Source organism: Camelus bactrianus, chromosome 2 (genome assembly GCF_048773025.1).
Source record: "Camelus bactrianus isolate YW-2024 breed Bactrian camel chromosome 2, ASM4877302v1, whole genome shotgun sequence".
NCBI classification, from domain to species: Eukaryota; Metazoa; Chordata; class Mammalia; order Artiodactyla; family Camelidae; genus Camelus; species Camelus bactrianus.
In genome coordinates this window covers 43,296,508-43,323,041 of record NC_133540.1, presented here as the reverse complement: position 1 = coordinate 43,323,041, position 26,534 = coordinate 43,296,508, and the positions used below count along the sequence as shown (strand labels likewise).

Here is a 26,534-nt window from a genome sequence, read left to right as displayed (position 1 = left end):
GAAAAGATTCCTTCAAGACAAATAAATTAGGAAACTGCCCTTTCAATGGAAAGTAGAAATATTCTCTGTGTCAGTAGGAGTCAGAGCAGAAAAAAAAAAGCCTTTAATTACAGTAATTAAAGAAAATCTTAATACAAACATTTGCTATCTCAAGGATTTATAGTATGGCTTGTTGTTTATCTTTTCTTTTCCATTAATGGTAACAGAAGGAAGCCATCATGAAAGCTAGGTGATAGTCCTGGGGGAGTCCACCTTGAGAGCTGGGAATTAGGCAGTCTGGAGAGAGCAAGGTTGAAATATAAATCCCCCAGCATCACTCTCCTTCCTCCCTTTCATCTCTTTTTGCTCCCTATTGGCCAACACAGTTAGGCGCCAGAGGGCAAGAAAGCCTAAGGCAGAAAACAGAGTAGGGAAGGGTAGAAAGTGAATCTAGAGATGCTAAGAGATTTCCAGCATGGCTTCTTTTCCTTGAGGCTGCCACCCTGCTGAGCCAAGGTAGCAAATTTGGCAAACCAGACCCATCTGCTTCCCAACTGGTCCTTTCCATCTCCTTGGCCAGGCTTTCTTGTACATGGTACAAGCATCTGCTTTCACACTTACGTCGTGAAATAGCACAAATGACTCCTATATGCAAAATAAACATAATGACGATATTTACCTCCCAGGTGTGTTGTGAAGACTAAATGTAATTAGCTTTTTGAAAGAATATTATAAATCTAAATAAATATGCAAATACATGACAATTTTCATTACTGAAAGAAGAAAACCATTTTTCAAATAGCTGTTGTATGCAAAACTCTGAGATCGATTCATCTCTCTTTAATACAAACTTTCATCAGTTTTATTGCTCACTTTCAGTCAGTAGGTATTCTTACACTCCCACCACACTTACCATCTTTCTACTCAGCTGTCTAAATTTAATCCTGTTGCTTCTCTTTCCTGAAATGGTTTGAATATTGTTTCATGTATATTTTTAGCACTTCCAAGAAACTATGCTGGTCTGTCTCTTCCAGTTCTTATCTAGCCTTTTATTATCATATTTTTGGTTTGTTTCACATAGTTAACATATTAGCATTAGTCATATAATATTCTATGTTGATAGTTTCATGCCTGTTTTGTAATAGACATTAGTAACAATTGAAGATCGGGTGGAGAAAGCAGAAGATTCGGGGCCCTTTGAACCAAATAATTGTCCACCTATCACAATACCAAATTTAGACAAAAGTTACCTCCAGAAACCAGAGCATGGCATATTCTACCCCAGTTTCATCATATTTTGAATATTCTTTGTAAGGGACAAATCTATGGAAAATTATTACTAAACCAAGAAAGAGTATCTGCCTATTTGCTCGCTATTCTTTCTCTAATGTAATTTAGTGGTTTGCTTTAACACAGACTAAATGCGCATGGTTGACTCTTATAAATAAGATTCTTGTCAGATGATCAGTGACTGGGGTACAGCAGTTCTAGATTGCTTGAGACGGACTTATACCTACTAACACTGTCAACTGCACCAACTGCATTAAGTTTCCTTGTAACCCAGCAGAGCAGAATATCACAGAATGAATCATTGGACTGTTTTTAAAATTAGCCAGTTTATGCATGCAGCAGCATAAGTTAATCGGACTTCTAAAATTTTCCATTTCTAATGTCCTGATTTCTCTACATACTTAAGAGTCAGTTAGTATAAATTAACGTCTGTAAACTGATACTGACTTGTTTGTCCATGGTTCTAGAAGGCCTGTCTATAATATACTGATACTCTCTTAAGCTGTTACCAACATGATAACCATGAGTTAAAAGAGCCTTTTTTATAGAACAGTTTTATTTTTCGGTGACTAAAGTATATGTTAAAAGATAAACTGAGGCATATTAAAACAATTTAAGAGTTTATTTGAGCAAAAATTGATTCGAATGGGGCAGAGCTAACCTGGAAGTGGTTAAGGGCACTCCATCCACATGAGGGAAAGATGTTTTTAGAGAAAAGGCTGAAGCAAAACAAAAATTATCTGGCTGTAGCTTAACTGTTTGCCTTATTTGTAGAAGCTAGTTGGTTGTGCGTGATTGGTTGAGGCATTTATAGGCTCGGGTTTAGGTTTGCTTACATTGGCTGCTGAGGTATTAGAACCACATCAGTCTGATGGCCTCCTTGTTTAATTAATTTAACAGTAATAAAACTTGATATTTACACAGGATATTTTGACACACATTGTCTCATAGGAAGCATACTATAAACCTGTTGTAATATTATTTCATTTTATAGACAAGACACTAAGACTTAAGGCTGTGATTTGCTCAGTCATACAGCAAAGAAGTGGCAGATCCAGGTTAACTAGGATTCTGTCAACAAAACTGGAGACTTTACCATTGTTTACAACCGCCTCATATTAAAAATACAGTTCATTGCCATTAGCTGTTTTAGCTCCTTGCTTTCTGAAACAAAGCTAATTAGCTTAGAAAAATTACAACAAAGTTCACATTTCATTCCACTTTGAAAAATGATATAAGATGAATGATTTCTTTTTGATTTTTTCTCTACAGAAACTAAATCTTTGCAAACAATTTTATATATGGATTTTAATTCTAATGCTTAATATATTTATACACGTGTTGCAATATTTCTATGTTAGAAATATAGAAACCCCAGGGACAGAAGGAAGGCAAGTAAGAATAGTCAACTTTAATTTCCCTGTGTAGCCTTCTCCCATGCCTTCAGCCCTCACTTAGTGCCTGGATAACACTCCAACATAGCAGTTTTGACAGCAAAAATAAATACTATTATTTTTATTTCCTTACTGGCACATTGGGGGTCTTTTTATGCTTGGAGAGGTAGATGTCTCTGTGGATATTTAGGAAAACAGAAAATAAACAAATTCATATGCCTACAAGAGGGAAAATGACACAGAGGTTAAGAAAAAAATTAGTGATGAACTTAGAACAAAGAGAAGGTTTAGATTCCTTAGGGAATCTAAGGGGGATACTTAAGAAAATATAGCCAGTAGAGGTTTTTGTATTGAAATGATGACTACTGTGTAATTTAAATACTCTTCTCACTCTCCTCCGCTAAAAATTCAGGAAGCATCTATGTTATTGACAAATTCATTTTTGGAAAATGTAAAATATCCTTTTGTGTGTGCTTGAATTTTAGCATGGGTTGAAATCAGAGGTTGCCGAACAAAACTTCCAACATCTGGCTTGTGTGTCTACACTATAGTTTGAGGTCACAGATTGTATTTATTAACTTTTGAATCCCTAAAATTAAAATGATTGAAATGCAGTAGAAGATAATAAATGTTTGATAAATGAATTAAAGAACATGACAGAGAGGCTGTAGCAGGGACAGAGAGAGATAAGAAGGGTGGATAGATTACAGGAGGGGAGGAGTAAGGAGGGGAAATGGATTCTGAAATGGAACACTTTTATTTGAATCTCAGCTGGTCAGTTTTGATTATCTGTCCTTGGGCAGCGATAGCTTTTGTAGGCCTCAGTTTCTCCCCTTTGCAAAATAGGAGCAATTATATCTACAATTGCCATTTTGAAATATTGGGAGATTCTGATGACAACGTAATTAAAAGGTATTCAGAAAATTGATGCTTATCGCAGAATTACTCCAAGCAGAACTAGTCAGCAGATTTCAAACCCTCTCCATTAGCTAACTTTACTCCTGCTCCTTTGTTTTGTAAAAATAGCAGCTTCCTCTAAGAGTGTGCTTTTTCTCACTGACTATCTCCAGATACCTCTCTTCCTTCTCTCTACCCCATTCCCGCCTACCACCCTGATCTTTTCTTCTGTTTACTAATGAGGAATGCTGCTACTGTCATAAATTGTATTGTAAGGCATGAAAATCTGTGACAGGAGAACAGAATTAGGACCCAGAACAGTAACTGAAAAGAAAAAAGTTCTGCTCTGACCAAAGGAAGAAATGAATTGAAGTTTGTAAGGATTTGGGAGTCTTTTACGGAGAATGTGTTGTCTACGTTTGCTTAAATGAATCTATAATACTGTATTACGATATAAAATAAAAGCCAAATAGTCATACACAATTGCAGTTGAAAACATGACTTTAGCTTTCTTGTGAAAAAGTTATGCTTTTTGTGGTTTTTTCAGTTGAAGCTTAGCATTATATACAAAAGCTGAAATGATAGTGATTGAAATAAATCTGAAATGTTCAAAGTCATGGAGCTCTTAAATAAGCAAACCTCATTTTCCAGTGTTCAGTAGGCATTCAATTCCATTCTGAATCTTCAAAGAAATAACGTAGAAATCGATGTGGAATTTGAAAGAAGGGAGAAAATAATGTGCAATAATTGTTTTATTTCCTTGAGGAATGCTGCACTGCAAAAAAACCCTATAGTCTGTATTTCTTTTCTGTTAGTTGCCAATATCATAGTGAGCATTTACTTTTTTCTGAAAGTGTAGCTAGGTACCTTTTTTTTTTTCTCTTTCTGCTTTGTGATGTGGAATTGGCACTTTATGATTTCTTTTCTGGTCTCTGTGCCTTTCATTTCTCATTAAAAGTCTTAAAGCACACAGCTTCATGACTCACCCTGGCAATGGGCTGCTCACAGAGGCCTTCTGAACTCTGGAATCTCTTCCTATAATCTGCTATATTCAAAGCCAAAGATTACATTTTTCCTTATGTAAAATTAGGAAACCATCTTGCCCTTGGTCAGAAATCACCTATGTCTACATACTTGTGTATTGCAAACTCCTGACCAGCTTTCAGGACTCTCAGAGTCTGGCACAAATCTGAACTTTCTGTATGATTTTTCACTATTCTGCCCTGGAACCCCGTGATCTATTCACATTGCAACACACTCTACACACGCTCATGCCTTTTGAATGTCACACCTGTGTTCATGATGTGTTCTGCTACTGGAGAAACCTGAATGATAACTTTTAAAATTCTAGACATCCAGCCAAGGCTAGGCTATGAAGGCCTAAGGAAAATGGCCACATTTTCATCCCAAATGCAAATTTCTTTCCCCTTTGGTCAGCTGTGATATTTTCTTGACCTAATTCATACTCTTGGCTTTTATTTTTCATGGGAAAAAAATCTTACTCCTACTAGTTGATTATAGAGAAGAATTAATTCTAATTTATGTCTCCAGTGCAGTGATTCACAAACATAACTCTTCACCTGGTACAAGGTTGTAGACTAAATAAAAATCAGCAGAAAAATTTGCCAAAATATAGATTCACAATCCATACCACAGAGTTTCTGACTTAATAGGACTGAATATCCGTCCATGACCTTCCAGGTTTAGAAAACTATTACCTAATTCAATTGCACAACTCTAAGTAGTGAATAGATAATTTTTAAATGAAAGAATAAGTGTAATACATGCATATTTATGAATAAATGAATTAAGGGAGAAATGAAATGCTTTGTTAAAGAAATGCTATATTATTGAAGAATTAACTTTAGTTCTGCTATTTAATCCTTTTGAAGTAAGAATTTAATCTTGCTAAGCCCCAGTTTCTTCATGTGTAAATCTGAAGAAATACCAAGTGAAATGCAATTTTTTAAAGGCTAAAATATGTTGTTGAGATATAGGCACCTATGTTTCTGAGACTCTGAAAAAAATAGTTTCTCCTACTTTCTGCCCAATTTTGTATTTTTAAGTTCCAATTTCCTTCCACATTTTAGAATATGTGAATTTGAACTATAACATTAAACACAATACATATACCTCCTACAACTGAGGCCAGATTGCTTTTTATCACAGGAGGCAAAAAACAGAGGAGTCATACACAAAAAATTATGACCAGGAAGTAATGAATGAAATACCAGACATTGTCTCACTGCTCCCTATGAAGTATGGATTTCCACAAAAGCTTCTTCTATGGAAAATGTATTTCACTTGTCTCAGAGGAATAGAAGCATGTTGGAAATCTACAGCTTCCTTTATCTCAAGGACTTTGCTTTGTCAACAATTTTTGGTTCTTTCTGTGAAGTTCTGCCATGTTTTATGCACTTATTCATTTATGTAATTATATCTTTTGAGAACTTAATATAATCAGGACATTGTGCTAAGTTCTAGAGATATGATGTGAATAAATGAAACCCGGAGAGCTGAACCTAAATTATCAAGATAAAAGTGTACTAGAACATTCCTGGCAGGGGAAGTAAGTGTGTCCTGGTTAGAACAGTGAGTTTGGGATTGGGATCCTTTCCGTAACTCAGTGAGATGGATGGAAACTCAGGGTGAGTGTGGCCAAGAACATATGTTTCCCTTTCCCCCAACTTCCCAGTCTAGGGTTATGGTTTCTCACAGCAAGGGACAGGATACCAGAATTTCTCATTTTTCCAATCATTTCTGTGTTGCAGGAGCTCTATTTGAGGCAAGTGTGACTTAAGAAGTCTGGGACTTCTTCTACCCAGCCCCAATTTCCATGGAGGAATTTCTACCAAAAGCATGGCATGCCAAAAACACGGGGCCTGGATCGCTTTCTACAGCTTGCTCACGGGATGAAGAAGCCATACCAGGTGAGGTAAACTAAGACTACCAGAACCCACTGTGCCTGCTCAGCACCTCCTCATAGACCAAGAGTATCGCTCAGAGAGAAAGCTGGCATCTGCCTCCACCTCAGCCCTAGAGCGGCAGTGCTCTTCCCAGATTGCTCCAGCAGCTCTCCCTGAAAGGGGCTGATTTTATTTGGTACACAGTGTAGAGAAGTTCAAGCCAAAAAGTACTGTCAAAAACAATGGAGATTTGGTGGTGAAAAATTAAGAGGAGGCTGGTGGCTCTATAATAACAACAAGCAAAACAAGTAGAAGCAGTAGAAATTTAAGATGTAGAGTTGTAATATTTTGACAATAATAGCACAAAGGAGACAGGTAGGGAAAAAGCTATATCGGTGTAAGGAAATGGCAATAGATGATAACCGAAAAAAACACAGGAAGCAATGAAGAGAACCAGGAATTAAAAATAAGAAGGTTGATATAATACTCTAAATATGTACTTGCTCTCCTTCTCTGAGCTTCTTTGAAAGACATAAAATTACATAATGCAATACTTATACAAACATATTATTGAATTTGTAATATCTACATATATAATATGCACAACAGTAATAGCACAGAGAAAAGGGAACGATAAATAGAGCTATACTGAAAAGAACATCTCTGTATCTCATTGGAATTAAGTTAGTATAATTCTGAAGTAGATTCTATTAGGTTCAGATACATATTGTAAGCCCTGGAGCAACCTCTAAAAAGTCTAGATTGGAAAGGAATAAATAAAACTACGTCTACCTGCAGATCTTGTATTTACATGATCTTGTATTTTTAAAAAAATCTAAGGAGTTTACTTTAAAATCTGTAACAACTAACCAATGAGTTCAGCAAGATTTCAGGCTAGATGATAAATATAAAAACAATTACATTTTTTTACAATTGCAGTGAAAAATCTGAAAATGGAATTAATTCTTTTTACATTACAGTAGCATCAATAATAATAAAATAAAAATTAACTTAACCAAAGAAGTGCAAGACTTGTACACTGAAAACCAAAAAAATATTGTTGAAAGAAGTGAAGAAAGACCTAAATATATGGAAAGATATTTTGTGTTCATGTGACAGAGAGCTTAATATTAGTCAGGTGGCAGTACTGCCCAAATTTGTATACAGATTTAGCAGAAGCTTTATCAAAAATCCCAGGTAGCTTTTTAAAAAATAATCTGACAAATTGATTAAAAAAATTAATATGGAACTGAGAGGAACTCATGTCAGCCAAACCAGATTTGAAAGAAAAAGTTGGAGCCCTCACATTTCCTGATTTCAAAACTTAGTAAAAAGCTACAATAATGAAGATAGTGTGGTAGTGGTGTAAGAATAAACATATAGATTTATGGCAAATAATTTGGAGACCAGAAATAAAACCCTTATAGTTATCATTGATTAATTCTTTAAAAGGATGTCAAGATAATCCAAGGGGGAAATAGTAGTCTTTTCAACAAACGGTTTTGAGACAAATGGATACTCATATCCAAAACTATATATAAAAAAATTAACTCACCATGAATCATAGATCTAAATTAAGAAGAAAAAAACTAAAATTCTTACAAGTAAATATAGGAGTAAATTTTTGTGACCTGGGATTAGGTAAAACTTTTATAGATAGTGCATCAAAAAAGCACAGGTCACAACAAATTGATAAATTGTAATTCATTAAAATTAAAAACTTTTGAGTTGCAAACAATACCATAAAATAAATACTTAGAATGGGAGTTAATATTTACAAATTATTTATCTGATAAAGGACCCCTATCTAGATTATATAAAGAGCTCTTACAACTCAATAATAAAAAAGGCAAAAAAATTTTTTAAATGGACATAAGATTTGAAAAGGTATTTTCCTAAAGATATATACATGGCCAGTAAACACATAAAAATACACTCAAAATCACTGTTTGCTAGTAAGATATACATCAAATTCACAGTAAAATTCCTTTCACATCCACTAACATACCTATAATCAAAAAGACAAACAATAACAAGTGTTGACAAGAATATGGAAAAATTGGAAGTCTTATAAATTGCTGATAGGAATGTAAAATGTAACAGCACCTTTGAAAAGTAGTTTGACAGTGTTTCATAAAGTTAAACAGAGAATTCTTGTGTAACTCAGTAATTCTTTTATGAAGCATATATTCATGAGAAATTAAAACATATATTCACACAGAAACACATAAACTAATTTTCATTGCAGCATTATTCATAATACCCAGAAAGTAGAAATTACCCTGATTTCCACCAACCAACAGCATATGAGAGTACATGCATAAAATAGAACATTATTCTGTGTTCACAAGGCAAGCAGTGCAGATACATGCTACAACATACGTGAAACTTAAAAATTTATGGCCAGTGAAAGACACCTCGGAAGTCCACATGTTGTACGATTCAGTTTATAGAAACAGAAAGTAGATTAGTGGTCACCCATGGCTGGGCTATTCTGAAGGAACGGGGAGTGACTGCTGATTGGTAAGTGGTTTCTTTTTGAGGTAATAAAAATGTTCTAAAGTTAACTGTGGCAATGGCTACAGAACTGTGTTAACATGCTAAAACCCACTGCATTTACATTTTAAAAAGTGAGAAAGAGGGAAATGAGTGAATTTAGTAAATCTTATGTAGCAGAAACATACTAACTCATATGAAAGAGATAGTCTTAGACCTAAAGGTTGTAGCAAAAATCAAGAGAAATGGGCTAACATTATCAATACTTTGCACACAGAAGCACAGCATGGACTGTGGACTGCTTGTGAGTTTTGAGGGACAGGGAAAAGGAAAACTGCTCCAAAGCTTTTGGTGAAAGGTGCCAATGACTAAGATGGAGGACGAGGAATGTGAGATACCAGTAGTGGATGACTATAGGACTGGAGTTAACAAAGGGCTGGACGGAGTATAAGTACTTGTATATTAGGTTATATACAGGTTGTATACAAAGCTTCCGAGGTGGCTGCAAACATCGTGAAAGAAACAGTATTGAGAAAGAAAGTTAAGTAGTCATAGTAGCAAACCCTGTGGAACGTCAACGTTCTTAAGGGTAGAGAAAGTGAAGTTGGTCAAAGAAACTGAAGACCAACCACAGAGGTAGAACAGCAGCAACAACAAAAAAGAAATTTATTTTCAGATACTTAGAGGATACTGTAAGAAGGAGAGAGTATCCATCTATTTTTAAATGCTACACCATTAAAGTAAGATGGCAACTCACAAGAACCCGTTTGATTAAACAATAGAGAAGTCACAGCAGAATTTGAACGAGCAGTTTCAGTAGGGGTATATGCCAGACTGGTGTAAGTTAAAAAGTGAATAAAACATGAAAAAATGAAGTTGTTGACTGCAATGGTTCCTTTAAAGAAATTAGATGTAAATATGGACCAAGAGAGCAGCAATTTCGGGGAAGTTCTATCAAAGAAGCATATTTAAAAAGAAAAAAATAAAGAAGCTACCAGAATATGTATAAATAGTGTTGGATACAATCTAGCCAGAGGAGGTAGCAGAAAGGTTAATGGCAGTGAGGTGGCAGGAAGAGATGGCACGCTGAACACATGAAGGATACCTGACATAGACAGAGAGATGTGGCTTCCATTTTAAGAGGTTTTAAGGAGAGGATGAGGAAGCACAGATGATTTTTAGTTCCACATAATGGCTTCTATTTTTATTTTCTTAAAAAAAATTGAGATGAAAAAGATGATGAGGAGAAGAGTAACTTGAGATATTACGCATCATAGAAACATGATCATTGTTGTCTTTATTCCTCATTAAAACAAACAAAACAAAACACTGTTTCCCTTTATTTTTTATATTACCCATTCTCTGTTTTCAGTTTTATGACTGGTTCTGCAGGAGAAAAAAAACAGTCTATTCCTCCAGTTTTCATGTCATCTTTACCTCCTTTTTATTCCTCAGCCCACTGTCATGGAATCTCATCACTCCATGTAAATTGGACTTAGGTGACCAAAGATCTCATACCTGATTAATCTCTTCATCTTTGACTTCTCTGCAACGCCAAGAACTTTATTGAACCTCTTGCCTTTCTCAGTTTCTCTAACTCAGCTCTACCTGTTTGTCTTGCTGCTGACCTACGTTCGATCTGTGCAGCTTTTATATTCCATCAAGGTTCCCCAGCATTTTGTCCTCTGCTTTCTTTTCTTCTCTCCATTCCCTTTCCTAAACATTTTGTCAGTACCTTTGGCCTCACCTACAATCTGTATAATAATTGGCATAAATTCATTTCCAGACTACAGATTTTTTTCAACTCAAGCAACAAATTATCAGTATTCTTCTTTAGAAATTCCACTTGAAATACCTTTGGAACCCAGTTGGTCAAAATGTGAAGTCTTCATCTGTCTGTCCCTGTGTGGGTTTTCTTCTGCTCCTACATGCCCAATTGTGGTGATGTGGAGAGAGAGACCTGTGCAGTAAGCATGAGCTCCATGAACATACTGCTCTTCTATCTATTCATCCCTCCTGTTCATCATCATAACCCATCTGTTCCGCTTCCAGAACAGTTTTAGTGTTTCCTCCATCTCTCTTGTAAACTCTGCCCTTGTTTTCTTCATCCATTGTTGAACTACTTACCCTCCCTACCACTAGCCACACCTATATCCAATGACTTAAAAGACATTTAGAGTGGTCCGTCTTCAAAATTAAGTCAGGAAATAGGAGTTCTGGATCCATTTCTCATACTCCCAAGCACTGTAGACACAGGAAGTTCACTTAAACCCTCCAGGTGTCAAGTTTCTCCTTGCTGAGAATGTGTTGAGTTTATCAGGATGATAGTTAAGGTTCAGTTTTAACGAATTATGATTCTATAACTGCTATATTTCCATTCATAATTCTGAAATAGAATGATGATGGTTTTTGATTTAACATACTTTTAGTTCTGATTTTCACTATAATCAAAACATAAAAGCCTTAAATATTATTGTTAATAAGATTAGTTACAGAAAATATTGCAGATGGAACTGAGATAGGAGGAGACTGACTTTTCTCCTAGAAAAGAGATTCATGAATCCTAAGAGACAGGATGGAGATTTAAAATTTGAAAGAGGGCTTTTAAAGCTTGTGTGGATAAATTATCAGAGTGATACATTTTAGAGTTTACTGAACAGACTGAACTTCAGCTTGTGTGTGCATATATAGAGTAAAGCTCTTTATTCTACACTCCAGTAATTCTAATTTATTCATGATTTACAAAAAGTTCATTTGAACTAGACTTAAATTGCTTTGTTTAACAAATTTTTCTTGTAGTGTATATTTTTAAACAATGATATTAACAAGCCAGAAGGAAAAATGTGTTAATTTCATTTGACAGATAATTTTGGACACTTACCAAGTACCGAGCTTGACAGAAATCATGTTTAACACCAACTCCTGTTTGTAGGAAGGTTACTGAGTATCTAGGAATAGAGACAAAAAAAAAAAAAAAAGAGCTGTGAGACTGCTTTGTTTTTTTAATTGTACAAACATTGCAACTAATAAATTCTTAAGAAAAAGTAATAATTAAATTTGGCCTGAGAATACAGGATAGACTTCCAAAGAGAATGCTAGACTAGAAATGCAGTTTCCATAATGGCAGTAATATCAATGAAAAGACTGCATGATGTTTGTACTGTACATTATATTTTTTTCATTGAAGTATAGTTGATGTTCAATGTTGTGTTAGTCTAGGTCCATCCATGTTGCTGCAAGTGGCATCATTATGTTCTTTTTTATGGCTGAGTAGCATACCAGATCTTCTTTATCCAGTCATCTGTTGATGGACATTATGTTGCTTCCTCATCTTGACTATTGTAAATAGTGCTGCTGTGAACATTGGGATGCATGTATATTTTCAAATTAGAGTTTCCTCTGGAGATATGCCCAGGAGTGGGATTGCTAGATCACATTATGTACATTACAATTTTTAATACCACATTGCAGACAGCATTTGATTTGATCCCCATAGTAATTTTGTGAAAACAATATATAAAATGCTGTTATACTTTCTTAATAGATGAGAAATTAAGAATTGGAAGAGATAATATAATTTGATTATAAGAACTGTGAACAGGTTTGAAATGTAGTTCTTCAGTGACTGGACTTTATTGCCTGTTGGATAAAGAGCACTGGATGGGAATGGTTTAAAAAAAAAAAAAAAAAAGGAGGAGGAGAAGGAGGAGGAAGAAAGAAAAAAAGAAAAGAAAAAGAAAAAAAAGATAAGTTAATGTTTCTTAAGGACATGGATGCCTTAAGCAATTTTCAATGCTGTTGTTAAACAACAGACTACCACCCCAAATTCATATTATAGAGTATACACTCAAGGAATGTAATTTGCCAAAGTTAATTGACACTTTTTTTTTTTCAGGTTTTATTCTAAGGCCTAAGTGTTGCCACTAGAAATGCTAAGATTTAGGTAGATTTAAGGGAATAAAAATCAATGATTGAATGACTGAAGTAATATGCGGAGGGTAAAATTTCTTTATTTGGAGAGCAATATATAAGGCTATATGAGACGAAGTGTTGATACTAACAAAATATAGTTTGAAAGAGAGATAAGAATCACACTTTAAGCCTTTGAATTTCAGCTAATGCACTTGTACTCCATATTTTATTTCAGGAGAAGCAACAAAATATTTTGTGCAAAGGAATTGCAAGGCCTTATGTTTTCAGTAATCACAAGGCAAAAGCTAGATGTGGATGATAAGTATGTCCATCCACATGAGAGCTTAAGAATAAATTATCTCAAGATAGGAGCCCCAGAAAGGTTCACAGTTACCAAAAATTCTATTTCTTACCCTTCCTTGCAGTTAGCCAAGACAGTATTACTAATTCTGGGCAACAAGCTGGGAGGGGAAGTAATGTGAGCCACTTCCAAGCTAGGCTGGTGCTCCTCTGGTCTCTCTTACTTTGCCTTGGCGAGATATGCCCATTTGTTCCAGATAAATATTTTAATTCCAAGATATTTTGTACTTCATTCTTGAGTGACTGTATGAAGCAGAGAATCCTCCTGCCGCTGCAACAGAACTGCAGGGGACAAGAGTCTGAGGGTGTGTCTAACTTTGGGTTTAAGTTGCTCGAGAATTTGACAGTTTATACTAATGCAGCATAATCTAGCCTATAGTCAACAATGAAATTGACATCAGAAGTGAAATGATTCTTTAAGGGGGAAAAAAAAACTAAAATATGTTAGCAGGGTGAGAAAATTGATGCCAAAGGCTAACAAACCATGATCTGTGGTGGCAAAATATTTGGAAAAATTGTCAACTGAAATTAAATGGATACAAGGTAACTTGCTAATGAACTTAGAGTGTTATGAGAAAAGATGAGAATACAAAATCTTTTAAACATGTGTTGGTATCGATTGGCTACATTTGCCAGGGTAGTGAAAGAAAAAAGCTCAGGAAAAAAAAATGTTACAGTTTGAAAGCAAATAGAGAGGAAATATAGAGTTTCTAGAAAATTTTTGCCTTTCAGTGTTAAAAAAAACCAACCACTGCTCAAGTCAGAAGAACAGAAAATAAAATTGGGAGAGAATGTGAATGGCAAATCCTAAATGTCTTTCAAATGGTTAAGTTGCACCAGGAATAGAAAAAGAACATAATGTATGATTCCCAGTGAGATATTTCAATCTAATGACTTAGAACAAAGATCAGATCAAGGATGTGGCTTTCCCATCAAAGTCAGTACACAAGCTGTCCAATATTAAGTTGAGAAGAAAGGTGGATAGGGACTAGGGAGTAGAGTGTACAAAACAAAACAAAAAAACAAACAAAAAAATTAACTTTAACATATCTTGAAAAATGTTTATTAAATTTTAGAAAACTATGTTCTGACAAAAATGACAAGAGTCGTTTCTAAAAACTACTCTCAATGTTTAAGACAAGAGCTGTGCTTTGGCCCCCAAATGTCAACACACAGGTAATAAACTGAGAAAGATGCACAGCCTACCAGGAGAATCTGCTCTCCTAGAGTCAGGATGAGGGACCTGGAAGAATCTCTCCGAGGGCAGCAAAAGAGCCACAGGAATAATGAACAAGAGAAATCTTTCCAGGGAGTGAAGTCAGGAGTTCCAAGCGAAACAAGGAGTAAGGAGTCTTTCACTGTCTACCCAGCAGAATTTTAGAGCTGCTCTAGAGCAGCCACTGTTACATTTCCCAGTTTTTTGAATATGAATTATTATTGAAGTTTTCCTTTTTCTGTTTCACGGCTGTATTGTGGATGTATGTTGGGGTCAGGTAACTAAAATCTCTTTTGTACTCTTTTTGAGAGGTTATATTCTGACCATATCACTGGATGTAGTGACTGGACAGAACAGTGACTATGTTCTGACCCAAACAATTTCTACATGCAGGTAATGAGCTGAGAAAAATGCACAGCCTCCAAGAAGAACATTTTATCCTACGCCTATTTCATATGTGGCCAAGTAGGATAAGGGAAATGGAAGAATCTCTCGGAGAGTTAAATAGCCTGTGAATTTCTCAAACTTTTTTTTTTTTTTAAGAGTAAGTGTTCTGCACCTAATTCCAATGTGTGCAAGCAATTCTCAGACACCAGCTGGATGTGCTACAATTCAACTCAATTCTGACACTTTCTACCTGGAGATAGCATCAGATTCCATAGGTTAAGTGCTTCGTCCCACAAGACTGCTGTCCACTTGAGATCCCAATTACAAGCAAGTCCAGATTGTTACCTATACTTCCGACCAACTGGCCATTAATCAGAAGTTCCCACGACCCCCTCCTGGGGCTCAATTCATTTGCTAGAGCAGCTCACAGGACTCAGGAAACCAGCTTACTCACTAGATAACTGATTTATTATAAGGATATTAAAGGTTAGGAATAAATAGCTAGATGAAGAGATGCATAGAGTGAGGTCTCAAAGGAACTTCTGTCCTTGTGAAGTTTAGGTCTGGCATGGTGGCACATGGAAGAGTTCTGGTTCACCAACCTGGAAGCTCTCTGAACCCCCTCCTTTTGGGTTTTTATGGAAGCTTCATTACATAGGCATGATTGATTAAATACTTGACCATTGGTGATTAATTCAATCTCTAGCCCCTCTCCCCTCCCTGGAGGTCGGAGAGGTGGGATTAAATTCCAACCTCTAAATCACATGGTTGGTTCCCCTGGCAACCAGCCCCTTCCTTAGGTGGGGTCCCAACATCACCTCATTGATATAAGAGACACCATTACGGAAATTCCAGGGGTTTTAGGAGCCCTCTGACAGAAATGTGTGGAAGACCAAATATATATTTCTTATTATAAATCACAATTATCACTGTGAGTTAAGGGGGAAAAAAAGAGTGAATTTGGTAATCAAAATAATGGGTTGAGGCAGATATTAATACTTCCTAAATGCTCCATTTGCCATTGCTTTTCTGTATTATCCAGGTACCTTCCATTTATGTGAGGCTGTGTGTGGCTCCAGCCAAAGGGCCATGAAGACAGACATATTGCTCAGGCCCTTGGTAATGAAAAGCCCATCATGACTTCCAAATATTTTTTTTCTAATTCATAGACCAGCTGAAAAAGCCACGTATTTCAGTTGGTGCAGCCACAAGAAAATAGAATTTTTGTTAGCTTGGGTTTCTGAAAGCCTGTGTGAAGCAAAGCTCTTTAATGACCCATGTTAACTAATCATGCAGCATGAACAGGAAGTAAACATAAGTTTTTTGCTGTTTTGTTTTGTTTTGTTTTTATGCCACAGAAAAAATAGGGGGTTTTTTTGCTACTCTAGCCTTTTCTTGCCCTACAAGGGGTGATTTGAATGTCGTCGCCACTGCACAATGGCTTTCCTTTATTCTTTCACCAAATAAATACTTACATTCTTCCCCCCTTCCTGAAGGGATCCCACCTGAATGATATGCAATCTAAATATCAGTCTAAATCATACCACTTATTTTTTGTACATATCAGACTATCAAAAATTAAAAATATTTATTAGATGAGAACTGAAGGATGAAAGAGGATTGTCATTTTCAGCTCAAAAATTGCTTCTGGGAATTTCTCCATTTGTCATAGATTAAGACTTTCTCAGAGATATTTATTATAGGAATTGGCTCACACAGTTGTGGAAGCTGGGAAGTCTTACAATCTACCCTCTAGAAGCTGGAGAACCAGGAGAACTGTGGTCTCATTCAGTCTGAGTCCTCAGGTCCAAGAACCAGGGGCTCCAGGGAAAAAGGGCATAAGAAGATGAACACTGCAGCCCGAAGAGGGGGAGAGAGAGAGAGAATTCATACTTCCTCTCCCTTTTGTTCTATTCAGGATCCCCAACAGATTGTATGACACTCCCACCTCCTTGGTGAGGGCAGATCTTTGTTCAGTCTACTGAATCAAATGCTAATCTCTTCTTGGAAACACCTTCACAGACACACTCAGAAATAATGTTTTTCTGGCTATCTAGGCATCACTCAGTTCAGTCAAGTTAACACATAAAACCAATGATCACATCACCTAACAGCTGTTCTCCTCTCTTCTGGAGCAGTAGATCCCAGATTATCACTGGATACTTGTCTACCTAGAATGGATTGCATTTTGGTCTTTTTTGGCAGCTAAGCATGGCTATGTGTCTAAATTTTAGCCAAATTGTAAAGAACATGAAACGGTGCAGAAAAGTAGCTGGAATTGTACTTGAAGGGAAGGAGTGGGCTCTTCCTTCTATCTCATTTCTACTTCCTGCTCCCTCGAAGGCACCTAAATGGTGGTATCATGGGCTTAAACAGGCAACCCGCACCATGAGGAGAAAGCAGTGCTAAGGCTGGTGGAGCAAAATATGGGAGCCTGGTTTCCTGATGATCATGAGATCCTCTCACTAACTCTTGCCTGTCTATTCATATGTACAAGGAAATACGAAATTTAATCTTATTTAAGCCACTATTACTGTTCTTTCCTATCACTTGTAGTTTAACATTCACAAATACAATCATTCTTCAATCCTTTTTATTTATAATGGAGTTCCTTTCCCTCACTTCCTAAAATGTTTACTTTGCACCCTTTAATTTCCCCTCAAATACTCCACATGTCTCCATCTCCTCTCACTTTCGGCTGTGGTCTTGCCCATATTTCACCGAGAAAATAAATAAACAGCTACACATCTTCTCACTGTCACACTGTGAAAGCTACACACCATTGCTTTTGCTTCAGTGACTTCGTTAAAATAACTTCCTCCTATAAACGATTCTCTTTTTACCAAGAAATAATTTCTCCACTTGTGCAGTGAATCCCTTCCACTCTAGACTTCCTAATAGCTGCACCTCTACTTAACTCCTTCTCTCTTGCACCATCATTTTCTCCATTTCAACTGAATAATTTTCATCAGTGTACAGATATGCTCTAATTAATAAAACTCTTGCTCCTTAGAATAATATGGAGACCACCAGATTCACTGCTCCCTTTCACAACTGTCTCTGAAGAGCCATGTGTACACGATGTGTCTGCACCTCACCTTCTATTCACTCTTCAATTACAAAATCAGTTCCTCATCCCAGAATTATGGTGGAACTACCCTCATCCTAGTCATCAGTGACCTCAGCATTCAGGAACTCAAGGTAAACCTTTCCATCTTCACATCCTTTAATATTTAGGCATCATACAGAGAGGTTAACCTAGCATCATTCTTATGCAAATGGTATTTTATCACCAATTATTATCGATTTTACCCCCTCTTCACTAATGTTTCCTTCTCAGCATTTTTTTGTTCACTACTCTGTCCTGTTTGGCCTCTAAAATTATGTACTTCACAAGGATAATCTTAGTCCTTTTCTGTCTTAGAATTACCCAATTAATTATATTACTAATTTTCTAGGTTTTAAAGACCAGCTCAATACCATGTTCCAAATGTATGTTTCTGGTCCAGATCTCTGTAATCTCCTACACGTCCTTCCAAGTATGTATTTGGTATTTCCTTTCAGGGTCTCACACAGAAATCTCAAACTTGTCATGTCCAAGATGAAATCTGAATTCCTCTCCTCCATGTGGAAAAACTTGTATTTTTAAAGAAATACATTTAGATCCAATTGAATTATATACAGAACTCAAAACATGATTAACACCTGATTAGATTAAGGAATACAAATTCGCAATGATTACACCCACATTTGTTTGTCTAGCAGATCTTTTAAACCAACTGAAAGTCAATGATACCCATCAGCAGATTCACCAGTCTCAGGAAATCACAGCCCCATGCATTCAGCTACTTAAGCCATGATCTTAATAGTCAATTTTGATGTCTTTCTTTCCTTGACTCTCCTGCAAACAGTATCTGTTTTACTAGCATGTCCTGTTCATATCACGCCCCATGTTTCTCAAATCTACCTACTCTTCCCCATCTCCAGCATCAGCATCCTAACTTACCTACTGACTTCTCCCACTTGAATGATTACAATTTCTTAAGTAGTGTCTACATTTATATGCCTACATTCTATGGAGGACATAAAGTGAGGGGGTGCATTATGTCACTTTGTTGCTTAAAATCACTTCATTGTTTTTATTATACTTGGAAAAAATCACATTCCTTAACAAATACACATACAAGGACATATATGATCATAGTCATCCTCATACAGTGTAATCATTGGTCTTCATTCAAACTTACAGCACAAAGCCATTGTTTGTAGTCTCCCCTCACATTGGAAGACTTTTCCATTTCCTCTTCACGTATTTAGCTCCATTTTATCTTCCCGGTATACATGTCGCATCTGTGTGAAGTGGTAACGTCTGCCTTCATTATTATACGTAAATATCCCTCAGCAAATGCACACACTCCAGGAACCCTGATAGGCTCTATCTCAGCACTGTGTTTCCTTTAAACCATTTCTTACAATCTGTTATTTTCTCTATATATGTTATACTTGGTGATTTTCCCATTAGATTTTAAGCCTCATTACAGTCTTTTTACTATTCTGTCTTCAGCACCAAGCAAAATGTCATTGAAAGTAGATACTCAATGCATACCTGCTCATTGAATAAATGTCTAAGTACTTAATTTGTGCAGATTTCTCTGGGAGGAACACTGGACTCAATCTAGGGGAGCCTGGCTTACAGTCTGGACTCTGTCACTAACTCTCTCAGTCCCTTTGGCCAACTATAACAAACTACCACAAACCTGGCAGCTCATTGAGATGGGTTTATTAAATTAACACTTGTAGAATTTAATCTTCAGAATATCTTTGTCAATTACAAATAAAACAAAGAATTAAGGAATAGTAACCTGTGTAATAAAGTTGCATTTGTCTTGGAAAATCTTGTGATTTAGAACATCATTTTCAGAAACAAATTTGAGCTTAAGTGAAAAGTAATTTCTCAGTGCATATGATTAACTGACCAAATTTACTTACACTGCAAAAACTATTTCTGATTCTCACCTAGTAATCAAGTGTGAATTATGAAACTTAACTTACCGCTCACTCGAGTCAGGCTGGCTAAACTATTTACATATATGTCTTCCTCATTATGAGTAAATATACTGCTATATAAAATGCCTACAGCATAAATGGTACATTACTCATATTTATATTTGCACTAGCAGGTATTCCCATGGTACCTGGGACACAGTTTGTTCTCAATAAATGTTTTATTTAATAAATAAATAGGCGGTTATAGGATATATCTGATACTATTTGAACTCACTGTGCTATAGAAAACCTTTTGGTCTCGGTTTTCATAAGAAATTATTTAAATTTTGTTTTTATTTTAATGAGTTTGCATTTGTAATTTAATCAGTTATTATCCAAAAATAGTTCCTTAGAAACCAAAAGCTTGTCAGAAAAGGACAGACTTCAGGCAATAGGAAGAAAAGAGACTAATAACCTGTTTGCTTCTGCACTTTCTCTCATCAAGCAGCTCTGTGTCACTAACGGGACTGGTATGTCCTCCTCATTGTTACAAATTAAATGTTAACTTACAACAGCACTTGTAAACCCCTGCACGCAATTCTTTTGATTCTTAACGGGAAAAAAAAAAAAGGAATATAGGAAGAAAAGTGAGTAAAACATTGGTAATTTGTTTAGCTCGTGGTGCAGGCTGTTCTCAGATCAAATTTTGTTTCCCAAAGGAAGGCATCAGTTTTAAATTACACAGCGAGCAGGCAAGAGAAAGGAAGCAAACAATCAAAACCTTCCCAGGAGGGGAAAGAATAAGGCAAGAGCTCCAGAGATCCCATTTAATAAATAAACACCTTCATTTCTGTAAGTTAATTTCACCACAGGAAATAAGTTTAGTTTTAATTATATTGGCTTATGTCATGTTTTATAAAAGGTACATGAGGTTCATTGACTTTCTCTTATTAAAGCTTTGGCTGTTTCCAAAAAGGTTGCATGTAGATTAAGTCTCTGAGGAAACATAGCATGATGTACAATTATTTGAAGTGCGATATTTTCATCTTATCCTATGTTAGTGACAATGAGATAGATGAAAACAGCACGTTGTATTTAATTTTCGTTAAAAATGGTTTTACTTTTAGAGTTATATATAAAAGACTCGGTAATATAGGCTAGTTGTATCACTAGCACAAATTAAAAAGCAGGCTACCTTTTGTCAAGTCTGAGAAAATATATATTTAGTAAGTTCTTGTTTAATTTTTGTGATGTAGACTCCTAGTCATCATACACATAAGTAGTTGTAATTCAAATTTAACATTATCAGAAAGTGAAGGTTTTCATGTTTTTGCACAGTTAGGGCTTTCTGAGCCAAGAAACTGGAACCTGGATTAAAGTACAAGTCTCAGATAGTGAGAGACCTCCAGAGAGATTTAGATGCTTATCTTAAAATTTGTTTACCTTTCAAAGTGGAATGAAACCTGGAGCCAGGAGCAGGCTGTTTACATTCCAAAGGATTAGAGCCTATTAGGGAGCAAGTGTTTCCCCTCAGTGCTCAGAAGGGAAGGGGGCAGCGTGTAGTTTATAAATTCCGAAGTTCATAATTTTTTGGTCCCTCTCCTGTGGTGCATAAAACCTCTTCTGCACGTACAGCGTCCATCTGGCTCTTATGACATCTTCCTGAATGAGAAAGGGTGGGGGGACGGAGTGTGGGGACCTGACACAGTTATCACTGTGCGAATTAATGGTAATCTGTATTTGATCTGGAAACTTGGGTTTGCTTTCAGAATAATATAATGTAGATACTAAGACTTATCAAACATTCAGAACCATGGTTTTATTAAAAACATTATATGAGCAATTTTGCAAGTAAAAGAGATTTATCTGAGCCTCTAGCAAAACTTTCTACTCTATAGCCTATGAGAAGTTTGATATTCTTTTTTTGTTTGTTTTCAGGGATAAACCATAGGAAGGCTCAGGAAAATGTCCAGAATCAAACCCAGAAATTCAGAACTCACTTCCTTTTTAGTTATTCTATGATGTATCTAGTTTATTTTAGCTCAATGACTGAAGAGGCACACAGTGAATAAAGGAAAAAAAACATAGTAGATAAAGTTGGCTATAGTGGATATAGGGCAAAATATAAAAATAAATAAACAAGAGAAAGTCTATGTGTGTCTTTTGGTTAGTGGAAAACAATATTCTGTATGTGACAGATTTCACTGATCTGAGAACTCTGAAGGTTCCTGGGGAGGAGACAAATATCAAACATTTGTCCCCAAACTCACATTTATGAAAATCTTGGTGTATTAATACTTCCTGAGATGAAATCAGTACAGGGTAGGTTGGGTCTGGGTTTGGGTCTGTGAGAGAGGAGACAGTTAACTTTGTCCTCCAAACCACCATTCATGAGTTAGGCTGACATTCTAGAGGCGACCTGTGTTTATGGCATATAATGTGGTAACTGCAATGCCTGGCACTTACTACACATCGAATACATAACTGCCCTTCTTTTCATTACTGCTACTCCTTAGTTGTGTTTTGTGTTAATGCAGTAAGTCTGTGTTGAATGTTTACTGTAATTATCTTCCTAGCTAATATAAGCGGGATAAACCAATGATAATCATTCCCTCATAGCGCTGTCTAGGACATAAGAACATAGGGTGAAAAACAGTAAGATGCTCCCTTTTGTATAACACAATTTGAAGAGGCACACACTAGGAGAGCTGATTTTATCTAGATGACGTTAAAACAAACTGTGCTGCTAAAGATAGTCTTATGCTCATTATGTTAAAATGTTGCTCCAAAACCCACCCTTACTCCTGTAGGTGTGTCTGGGGGGATAAATATGGGGCTGTGAATGGTGGAGCCGTTGTGACCATGATCACCATAAGGTACACAAGGGGGAACGCGTGACCAGGGTGTACCACAGTAGTCCTGGTGAAGGAGCAACAGTTATATTTTCCATTAGGTCTTTACATCAGGTATTTAGGCTACTTATTCATTTAAATGACTGTTATTAAATATATTCAATTAAATGGAACTTCATGTGAGGATTAGGATGACTTGAAATAGAGTATATGCGAGCACTGAATTAAACCAATGGAGGGACTTTTTAAAATTAGACCTAATCAAAAAAACTTTTCTAAATTTAAGAAAAACTTACGTTCTTCAAAAGAATTGTTAAGAAAATGAAAAGACAACCCATAGAGATAAAATTTCAAGTCATAATTCTGAGAAAGAATTCTCAAAAGTTAATAAGAAATCCAAAAAAAAAACAATTAAAAAGTAAGTGGAACAGAAATGTTACCACAAAATATATAAATAGCAAATACACATGAAAAGCTGTTCAAAACCATGAGTCTTTAGGGATATACAGAATACAGATGAAAACCACCAGAAAACCCTACATGCTACTCAAACTAAAATAAAAAAGACTGATCATACCATGTGTTGGTGACTGTCTGGAATAAATGGAACCCTCATACACTGCAGAGAGGAATATAAAATGTTATAGCCACTTTGGAAAATAGTTTGTCAGTCTCTTCATACATTGAAGATACACCACTAATCATTCCACTCTTAGATATTAACCCAAGAGAAAAAAAAAAAGATTACATGGCCATACAAAGACTCATCCTGATCTTTGTAACTGATATTATCTAATAGCTTCAAACTGGAAACAGCCCAGCTGTCTATCAATAGGTAAGTGGTGAAAGAAATATTGACATATATCTGTACAATGGAACAGTACTTAGCAATAAGAGAAAAACTCTTGGTACATGCAACAACATTGGTTAATATCTAAGAATTATGTTGAGAAATAGAAGCCAAACAGCTCCTCCAAAAAAAGTCCATGTTAAATGATTCCATTTATATAAAATTCTAAAAAAATGCAAACAAACCTATAGTTTAAAAATACTGGACCAATACTTTCCTGAGGTTGGAAGAGTGGAACATCAGGAGGTGGGATTAAAGAGGACTCTAAAGGAACATTTGAGGGTGATAGATTTGTTTACTAATTAGGTATGTTTTTACATATGTAAAGACTTGACTTGTATGAGGTAAGTATATGCAGTTTATTGTATCTTTTTAAAAAATAAAAGCAAACAATAATCTGACAGAAAAAAGATGTGCAAGTTTGCATGGGATTCTCATTCTTCAGTTGTTTTGATAAAGCAGGAGTTTCCCATTCAGACATTACGTTCATTCTAATAATGCATAAATATGTGGGTGACGTGCTGACCATACATTATATTCATTTATAAATTCATGTTTTAAGCCACCTTTTCACTTTGGAATGTTCTACAGTAGCATCACTATATCCTGTCAACTTAACACAGTGCCCTTCAGATTTTCATTTGCGGGTTTAGGTATCAGTGTGCATTAAACACCCCTGTCTGATAATCCCAGTGATGCTTCTTCAGGCTTTTTTACCAGCACCAATTCACAGGACCTCAGGTTTCCTCTGGAGGTTGTGCCAAGAGGCCTCAGCTACCCAGGGACTCAGATTCATAATCCTTTTTCATCTCACATTATTTGGATTAACACTAGTTCTGAAGAGACTGAAGATTCCACTTTTTGGTCATTATCAGGCTTTTAATTCATCAGGACTAGGGTGAATGAGCAAATGTATGGTTTCTTTTCATCTGAGAAATTGTTAGAGCAGCCTGACCACCTAATTACATACAATGTTCCATAATCACCTTAGTTTCCACTTCAATTATCTTCTCTTCTTTTGTATCACTTTTAACTAACCACCTAAGCACTTACATTTTGTTTGACCATCCTGCCTCTTCATCATCCTTTTTAAAAAATTATTTCCTTTTTTTTCTGAATAATTCATATCATCTTTCTGTCATGCCCATCATGTGGAGTTTAGCTAGTAGATTTGTGATCGTTTTTCTCCTTTGGTCTGGTTTTTTAATCACAATATAAAATAAGACTTTCAAAGAGGCAGAGCTCCACTTATTATGGCATCAATCACAGTATCAGTTAAAGGGATAAAATTAGGAGACACCCTGACATATCTTATACCCAATCCAAAGCAGCTTGCCTTCTTAAAATTTAGCCGACTCAGTAATGTTCTCTTTAATATATGAGGATGCCTTGGGCAATTCGTCTTCTCAAGGTAATCTTTACATAACTCTCACCTTTAACCAGCTCATCAGCTTGGAATCTGTCCCCCCACTTATATTTCTCCCAGGCTATGATTAACTGGGCATGCTGAATAAGATCAAACCTACATTTAGACTACGATGTCTTGAGCCAGAGAGACAACTCTGGTCATCAGTACAGAACATACACCTCAGCAAAAGGTCTCCAATTCTCATTTGACTTCCCTTCTGTATAAATTACTCTTTTCATTTAACAATAATCCCAAATTTTGAGCCTACCAACTCTAAGTTCCATTGATAAGCTTTTCCAACTGTCAATGATACTAGCATTTGCTCAACTTCAAACCTTGGATGGCTTGGCAGTTATCTGGGCTTCAAAGGTTCCTCTTCCTCCTGTTCCTTCTGTAGAGGAGGAAAAACAGATGTCCCCCTGCCCTTCTAAGGTCTTAGCAGAGACTCTAACAAAAGCAGATTAAAGAGAAACCAATCTTGTACAACTTCTTTCAGAAAATAGAAAACACTTTCCCATGTGTTCTGTGAGGCCAACAAAAGTATGACACTAAAATCTGGCAAGGATACATCAAGAACAAAAAATGAAGTCAGGTTTGTGGTTACCAGAGGCAGAGGGTAGGGGCAGAGAGAACTGGATAAAGCTGGTTAAAATGTACAAACTTCCAGATATAAGATAAAAAAGTTCTAAGGATATAATGTACAACATGATTAGTATAATTAACACTGCTGCATGTTATATATGAAAGTTGTTAAGACAGTGAATCCTAAGAGTTCTCATCACAAGAAAAATATATTTTTTCTTTTTCTTTTATTCTATATATGAGATGATGGATGTTCACCTAACTTACTGTAGTCATCATTTCATGATGTAAATCAAATTATAATGCTGTACACCTTAAACTTATACAATGCTATATATCAGTTATATCTCAATAAAACTGGAGGAAAAATACACAAATACATACAGAAATACATCAAATGTAAAAAAAGAAAATGAAAGGCCAATATGGCTCATACTGAAGACTTTTGAACACAGTATTAGCTTTTGAATCCAATAATATATAAAATAGATTTTAAGGTTGGTTTAACATTCAAAAAATTAATTTATACTCCAGTCTAGCCAGAAAGAAAGAAAGAAAAAATAGCATACAGAGAAAGTATGAAGTTCAAGTCCATTTATTAGAAAAACCTTCAGCAAAGTATAAACAGAAGGAAAATCCCTTTACTTGATGAAGGATATCTCCAATAACCCTGAAACCTACATTAGACTAAATAGTAAACATTTTCCCCTTAATTTGGGTACAGGAAAAGAACATTTACTACTGCCTTTTATTCAGTGGTATTTTTAAAATAGTAAAAAAGAATACTACATATCACTGTGCAACAGTATGGATTATTCATTTAAACCCAGTATTGTGCAAAGGAAACTGAACACAGAAGAATACATACATTCCCTGATATAAAGACTCCAGAACTGTGGCATTTGAAGTGGGAAAGAAGGTATGGAGAGTGACTGGGAGGAAAAATCAAAGAGGTTTGTTGGTTGCTGAGGAGATTTACTCATACACTGAACCATGTCTCTTTGCTTTCATCTCTGTAT

The 26,534-nt window shown here is 35.9% G+C and overlaps 1 long non-coding RNA gene across 1 annotated transcript in view; it reads left to right on the top strand.

Moving 5' to 3' along the window:
• The window catches only part of LOC141579359 (uncharacterized), a 306,101-nt gene extending 299,625 nt beyond the window's left edge, over window positions 1–6,476 (top strand). Inside the window, exon 3 of the long non-coding RNA XR_012510562.1 lies at window positions 6,332–6,476. This is a non-coding gene — a long non-coding RNA (uncharacterized LOC141579359). The remainder of the gene's footprint in view (window positions 1–6,331) is intronic.
• Window positions 6,477–26,534: the final 20,058 nt, after the last annotated feature.